Here is an 8,532-nt window from a genome sequence, read left to right on the forward strand (position 1 = left end):
TTCACATTATGTAATCAGCCAAAAGAGCCAACATTCAGAAAGCCAAATTCAACCTTTCAAAGAAACTGGTTGTGCATGGGTCAGGCTGTGTCCTCACCTTCAACACTCTCTTCTCCCTGTCCTGTAGCAGCTGACGCTACTCTTCCGAGCCTCATGCACTGCTCCTATTGCTCATCTCGAACAAGAGGGACTTCAAGTTGGAAACCACTGATCATCAAGCACTTCTTTGCTGCTAACTGCCACTAAGCTGGAACAACTAAGGCTTTACTCTTTAGAAGTGTTGTGCTCAAGAAATGTTCAGAATCAATGTTAATGATTGTTGGTAAATTCTTGACAAAACGCCCCAGAACATCTCTTGACGTGTTCTCTTCGGAGCTCCAGCAGCAGTATTACATCAAATGGCATTTGAAATCAATGTCAATGCAGTGTTTGCTCCCAAACATCTGGTTGCTGGGAGGAGAGGCCAGAAATGTCACTTGGATACATGCCAAGGATACAGTAACCTCCCCATTGTCTACTAAATAAAAAGTCTGTACCACTTCCCTTTCATGAAACTCCGAGACCAGGGATCCCATCGCACATGCTGTAAAGACACCTGGGCAGTGGAGATCAGGGTAGCAATTCTTTGTCAGGCAGAACTCCTGAGCCATCTGAGGAAACCAGAAGTGCATGAGCAGCTGGGAGCATTTCAATTCTCTGAACATTTAAGTGTTACTCAAGTTAAATTTTAAAAGTGCCCCGGATCAAACTGTTCATTTTATAACAGCAGGCTTGAGATTGTAACAAAATTCTACTTCATGCAGTATGAACAAGTTCAGACCTCCAGGTGAGGGGGTCTTATGTTGCTGGGTCCATATGTGGAATAGGGACTAACTATAGATTTTTGCTACAATTTCAGGTGCACCAACAAAATGTTTCCTAAATCAATGCACCCTTTTGTAAGTAGCAGGTTGGTTTGTAAATTACCAATTTCCCGTATTTATGCAGAAGCTTTGATAGCTATTGAACTTTTAACAATAAAATGAGCAAGTTGTTTTCCAAAAAAATTCTTGAGATCTTTCATGACTTTCTCATTGGAGAATATTACAGGATAACAGTCTATCAATTAATCACGCAAAACTTGCAAAGAAGCACTGAGTTCATTTACAGCAAAGATATTGGCTAGACATTGAATGATGTCAGGCAGCAGACTCTGCTTTACTCTTTGGTTCCATTACTATTAATGGCAACATGTCAGTTGATCTATTAAGACTCATTGATGTCTGCACTGCATTTGGACAAATGCTCTTTTCAGCAGATAGAAAAAAAATCTTGAGCAGCTCCAGCTGTTGTTACATTTCAGGATTTCCTGGTCTATGCTGCCACACGCTGGTAAAGTAGGTATTACAAATGATAGGGAAGCATTTTTAGCCCCCATCTCATTTTCTCCCTGGAACATGGTTCTTTTTTCTCTTTTGTACATGGGATGTGGGAGTCATTGACTGGGCCAGCAATAATTGCCAATCCCTTGTTGCTTTGATGGTAGTTCAGAGTCAAGCATATTCATGTGGTCTGGAGTCACATGTAGATCAGACCAGATAAGGACAGTAGATTTCCTTCCCTAAAGGGCACTAGTAATAGATAAATTCTTAAAAAGTAGTGGAAATCAAAGGTTACAGGGAAAGGGCAGGAAAATTGGATAACCATGATCCTATTGAATAGAGGACTAGAGATCTGGGAGTTCAGGCCCATTGTACCCTGAAGGTTGCTGCACAGGTGGATAGAGTGGTCAAGAAGGCATATAGTACGCTTGCCTTCATTGGACGGGGTATTGAGTATAAGAGCTGGCAAGTCATGTTAAAATTGTACAGGACTTTGGTTCGGCCACATTTAGAATTCTATTTACAGTTCTGGGGAGAAAGTGAGGTCTGCAGATGCTGGAGATCAGAGATGGAAATGTGTTGCTGGAAAAGCGCAGCAGGTCAGGCAGCATCTAGGGAACAGGAGAATCGACGTTTCGGGCATTAGCCCTTCTTCAGGAATGTACAGTTCTGGTCACCCATTACCACAAGGATGTGGACGCTTTGGAGAGGGCGCAGAGAAGGTTTACGAGGATGTTGTCTGGTATGAAGGTGCTAGCTATGAAGAGAGGTTGAGTAGGTTAGGATTGTTTTCATTAGAAAAAAAGGAGATTGAGGAGGGACCTGATTGAGGTTTACAAAATCATGATGGGTATAGACAGGGTGGGTAGAGACAAGGTTTTTCCCCAGGGTGAAGGATTCAATAATGAGAGGTCACACGTTCAAAGTGAGAGGTGAAACGTTTAAGGGGGATACATGTGGCAAGGACTTCACACAGAGGGTGGTAGGTACCTGGAATGCATTGTCAACAGAGGTAGTAGGTGCGTCTGGACAGATGCATGAGTATTGGGGAGCAAAGGGATACAGGTCCTTAGGAATTGGGTGATAGGTTTAGACAGTGGATTTGAATCAGCAAAGGCTTGGAGGGCCGAAGGGCCTGTCCCTGAGATGTAAATTTTCTTCTGTTTCTTTGACTAGCCTTTAGGAGCTGAAAGTCCGACACTGATTCCTATTTCTTATGGTCTTACAAACGAGATTAATTTCTACAACCACCAACAGTGATTACATATTGACCATTAGGACAGCTTTTTGTTCCAGATTTTTAGTCAAATTCTAACTTCACCATCTGCTATAGTGGATTTGAGGTGATATTCCCAGAGTGTGAGTCTGGGACTATTCGTTCAGTGCCATTAACACTGGGCCACAATATCATCATTAAACAACAGGAAACACACAAGATAAAACCGGTAAACTTAATTTGTAGTTGGGACTAAACAGGGGATGCTAGCAATATCCAAACAATTACAATCCGTGAAGCTCAGTTCCATTGAAAGTGGTCGACAAAGAAATCCTGCCTGTGTTGCTTCGGTTGACCATGTTGTGCTGTGGGATGATGAAGGTGATCATCTCATTTGATGATCATCATGACCTTTTTACTTAGTGCAATTCTGCAGCTCTCACAGATCCTCATCATGCATCAGATGCTCTTGTGCTGTCTTCCAATTGTCCCAGGATTAAGCTGTAGCCTCTCTCTGTATTGTGCAGCAATGAACTCCCAGACCTGACTAACATGGAAACTTAATATTAAGTAGACACCTCATTGCTCTTGTTGATCCCATGGGAGACGGTGTGGTGATGCATACACACATGGCATCATCACATGGCTTTCTGACATCTCCCTCTTCCCCCAGGAAGGATATCAGTGGCCACTGCTGAGGTAGGTAGGTCAGAACAGTAAATTGTAGGGATTGGAGGCAGTATGCGATGTAGGGAGGCTAATAATTGATAAGCGACGTATTTAACCTTGACTCCCAGTGAACAGACACTTCAGGACTGATTAAGTGGGAAGGACAATCCCAACCTTATGAGTGACCAGACCCAGACTGAACTCTGTATACTCCCCAACTGACTTTGTGCTGCTTCCAGACTGGTAACACTGGACCTGCAAGATTGACTATGGCCCATTGCCGAGACTATAGTGATGCAGAGCACCGACTGTGGCCTATTGCCGAGACTATAGCGATACAGAGGAGAAAGTGAGGTCTGCAGATGCTGGAAATCAGAGCTGAAAATGTGTTGCTGGAAAAGCGCAGCAGGTCAGGCAGCATCCAGGGAACAGGAGAATCGACGTCACTGACTGTGGCCTATTGCCGGGACTATAGTGATACAGAGCACTGACTGTGGCCTATTGCCGGGACTATAGTGATACAGAGCACTGACTGTGGCCTATTGCCGGGACTATAGTGATACAGAGCACTGACTGTGGCCTATTGCCGGGACTATAGTGATACAGAGCACTGACTGTGGCCTATTGCCGGGACTATAGTGATACAGAGCACTGACTGTGGCCTATTGCCGGGACTATAGTGATACAGAGCACTGACTGTGGCCTATTGCCGGGACTATAGTGATACAGAGCACTGACTGTGGCCTATTGCCGAGAGTATAGTGATACAGAGCACTGACTGTGGCCTATTGCCGAGAGTATAGTGATACAGAGCACTGACTGTGGCCTATTGCCGAGAGTATAGTGATACAGAGCACTGACTGTGGCCTATTGCCGAGAGTATAGTGATACAGAGCACTGACTGTGGCCTATTGCCGAGAGTATAGTGATACAGAGCACTGACTGTGGCCTATTGCCGAGAGTATAGTGATACAGAGCACTGACTGTGGCCTATTGCCGAGAGTATAGTGATACAGAGCACTGACTGTGGCCTATTGCCGAGAGTATAGTGATACAGAGCACTGACTGTGGCCTATTGCCGAGACAATAGTGATACAGAGCACTGACTGTGGACTATTGCCGAGACTATAGTGATACAGAGCACTGACTGTGGCCTATTGCCGAGACTATAGTGATACAGAGCACTGACTGTGGACTATTGCCGAGACAATAGTGATACAGAGCACTGACTGTGGACTACTGCCGAGACTATAGCGATACAGAGCACTGACTGTGGCCTATTGCTGAGACTATAACGATACAGAGCACTGACTGTGGGCTATTGCCTAGACAATAGCGATACAGAGCACCGACTATGGCCTATTGCCGAGACTATAACGATACAGAGCACTGACTGTGGGCTATTGCCGAGACTATAGCGATACAGAGCACTGACTGTGGCCTTTGGCGAGACTATAGCGATACAGAGCACTGACTGTGGCCTATTGCTGAGAGTATAGCGATACAGAGCACTGACTGTGGCCTTTGCCGAGAGTATAGCGATACAGAGCACTGACTGAGGCCTATTGCCGAGACAATAGCGATACAGAGCACTGACTGTGGCCTATTGCCGAGAGTATAGTGATACAGAGCACTGACTGTGGCCTATTGCCGAGACTATAACGATACAGAGCACTGACTGTGGCCTATTGCTGAGACTATAGCGATACAGAGCACTGACTGTGGCCTATTGCCGAGACTATAGTGATACAGATCACCGACTGTGGCCTATTGCCGAGACTATAGTGATACAGAGCACCGATTGTGGCCCATTGCCGAGACTATAGCGATACAGAGCACTGACTGTGGGCTATTGCCGAGACTATAGTGATACAGAGCACCGACTGTGGGCTATTGCCGAGACTATAGTGATACAGAGCACTGACTGTGGCCCATTGCTGAGACTATAGTGATACACAGCACCGACTGTGGCCTATTGCTGAGACAATAGTGATACAGAGCACCGACTGTGGCCTATTGCCGAGACTATAGTGATACAGAGCACTGACTGTGGCCTATTGCCGAGACTATAGTGATACAGAGCACCGACTGTGGCCTATTGCCGAGACAATAGCGATACAGAGCACTGACTGTGGCCTATTGCCGAGACAATAGCGATACAGAGCACTGACTGTGGCCTATTGCCGAGACAATAGCGATACAGAGCACTGACTGTGGCCTATTGCCGAGACAATAGCGATACAGAGCACTGACTGTGGCCTATTGCCGAGACAATAGCGATACAGAGCACTGACTGTGGCCTATTGCCGAGACAATAGCGATACAGAGCACTGACTGTGGCCTATTGCCGAGACAATAGCGATACAGAGCACTGACTGTGGCCTATTGCCGAGACAATAGCGATACAGAGCACTGACTGTGGCCTATTGCCGAGACAATAGCGATACAGAGCACTGACTGTGGCCTATTGCCGAGACAATAGCGATACAGAGCACTGACTGTGGCCTATTGCCGAGACAATAGCGATACAGAGCACTGACTGTGGCCTATTGCCGAGACAATAGCGATACAGAGCACTGACTGTGGCCTATTGCCGAGACAATAGCGATACAGAGCACTGACTGTGGCCTATTGCCGAGACAATAGCGATACAGAGCACTGACTGTGGCCTATTGCCGAGACAATAGCGATACAGAGCACTGACTGTGGCCTATTGCCGAGACTATAGTGATACAGAGCACTGACTGTGGCCTATTGCCGAGACAATAGCGATACAGAGCACTGACTGTGGCCTATTGCCGAGACAATAGCGATACAGAGCACTGACTGTGGCCTATTGCCGAGACAATAGCGATACAGAGCACTGACTGTGGCCTATTGCCGAGACAATAGCGATACAGAGCACTGACTGTGGCCTATTGCCGAGACAATAGCGATACAGAGCACTGACTGTGGCCTATTGCCGAGACAATAGCGATACAGAGCACTGACTGTGGCCTATTGCCGAGACAATAGCGATACAGAGCACTGACTGTGGCCTATTGCCGAGACAATAGCGATACAGAGCACTGACTGTGGCCTATTGCCGAGACAATAGCGATACAGAGCACTGACTGTGGCCTATTGCCGAGACAATAGCGATACAGAGCACTGACTGTGGCCTATTGCCGAGACAATAGCGATACAGAGCACTGACTGTGGCCTATTGCCGAGACAATAGCGATACAGAGCACTGACTGTGGCCTATTGCCGAGACAATAGCGATACAGAGCACTGACTGTGGCCTATTGCCGAGACAATAGCGATACAGAGCACTGACTGTGGCCTATTGCCGAGACAATAGCGATACAGAGCACTGACTGTGGCCTATTGCCGAGACTATAGTGATACAGAGCACTGACTGTGGCCTATTGCCGAGACAATAGCGATACAGAGCACTGACTGTGGCCTATTGCCGAGACAATAGCGATACAGAGCACTGACTGTGGCCTATTGCCGAGACAATAGCGATACAGAGCACTGACTGTGGCCTATTGCCGAGACAATAGCGATACAGAGCACTGACTGTGGCCTATTGCCGAGACAATAGCGATACAGAGCACTGACTGTGGCCTATTGCCGAGACAATAGCGATACAGAGCACTGACTGTGGCCTATTGCCGAGACAATAGCGATACAGAGCACTGACTGTGGCCTATTGCCGAGACAATAGCGATACAGAGCACTGACTGTGGCCTATTGCCGAGACAATAGCGATACAGAGCACTGACTGTGGCCTATTGCCGAGACAATAGCGATACAGAGCACTGACTGTGGCCTATTGCCGAGACAATAGCGATACAGAGCACTGACTGTGGCCTATTGCCGAGACAATAGCGATACAGAGCACTGACTGTGGCCTATTGCCGAGACAATAGCGATACAGAGCACTGACTGTGGCCTATTGCCGAGACAATAGCGATACAGAGCACTGACTGTGGCCTATTGCCGAGACAATAGCGATACAGAGCACTGACTGTGGCCTATTGCCGAGACTATAGTGATACAGAGCACTGACTGTGGCCTATTGCCGAGACAATAGCGATACAGAGCACTGACTGTGGCCTATTGCCGAGACAATAGCGATACAGAGCACTGACTGTGGCCTATTGCCGAGACAATAGCGATACAGAGCACTGACTGTGGCCTATTGCCGAGACAATAGCGATACAGAGCACTGACTGTGGCCTATTGCCGAGACAATAGCGATACAGAGCACTGACTGTGGCCTATTGCCGAGACAATAGCGATACAGAGCACTGACTGTGGCCTATTGCCGAGACAATAGCGATACAGAGCACTGACTGTGGCCTATTGCCGAGACAATAGCGATACAGAGCACTGACTGTGGCCTATTGCCGAGACAATAGCGATACAGAGCACTGACTGTGGCCTATTGCCGAGACAATAGCGATACAGAGCACTGACTGTGGCCTATTGCCGAGACAATAGCGATACAGAGCACTGACTGTGGCCTATTGCCGAGACAATAGCGATACAGAGCACTGACTGTGGCCTATTGCCGAGACAATAGCGATACAGAGCACTGACTGTGGCCTATTGCCGAGACAATAGCGATACAGAGCACTGACTGTGGCCTATTGCCGAGACAATAGCGATACAGAGCACTGACTGTGGCCTATTGCCGAGACTATAGTGATACAGAGCACTGACTGTGGCCTATTGCCGAGACAATAGCGATACAGAGCACTGACTGTGGCCTATTGCCGAGACAATAGCGATACAGAGCACTGACTGTGGCCTATTGCCGAGACAATAGCGATACAGAGCACTGACTGTGGCCTATTGCCGAGACAATAGCGATACAGAGCACTGACTGTGGCCTATTGCCGAGACAATAGCGATACAGAGCACTGACTGTGGCCTATTGCCGAGACAATAGCGATACAGAGCACTGACTGTGGCCTATTGCCGAGACAATAGCGATACAGAGCACTGACTGTGGCCTATTGCCGAGACAATAGCGATACAGAGCACTGACTGTGGCCTATTGCCGAGACAATAGCGATACAGAGCACTGACTGTGGCCTATTGCCGAGACAATAGCGATACAGAGCACTGACTGTGGCCTATTGCCGAGACAATAGCGATACAGAGCACTGACTGTGGCCTATTGCCGAGACAATAGCGATACAGAGCACTGACTGTGGCCTATTGCCGAGACAATAGCGATACAGAGCACTGACTGTGGCCTATTGCCGAGACAATAGCGATACAGAGCACTGA

The sequence above is a fragment of the Chiloscyllium plagiosum genome, chromosome 2, assembly GCF_004010195.1.
Source record: "Chiloscyllium plagiosum isolate BGI_BamShark_2017 chromosome 2, ASM401019v2, whole genome shotgun sequence".
Classification (NCBI taxonomy): domain Eukaryota; kingdom Metazoa; phylum Chordata; class Chondrichthyes; order Orectolobiformes; family Hemiscylliidae; genus Chiloscyllium; species Chiloscyllium plagiosum.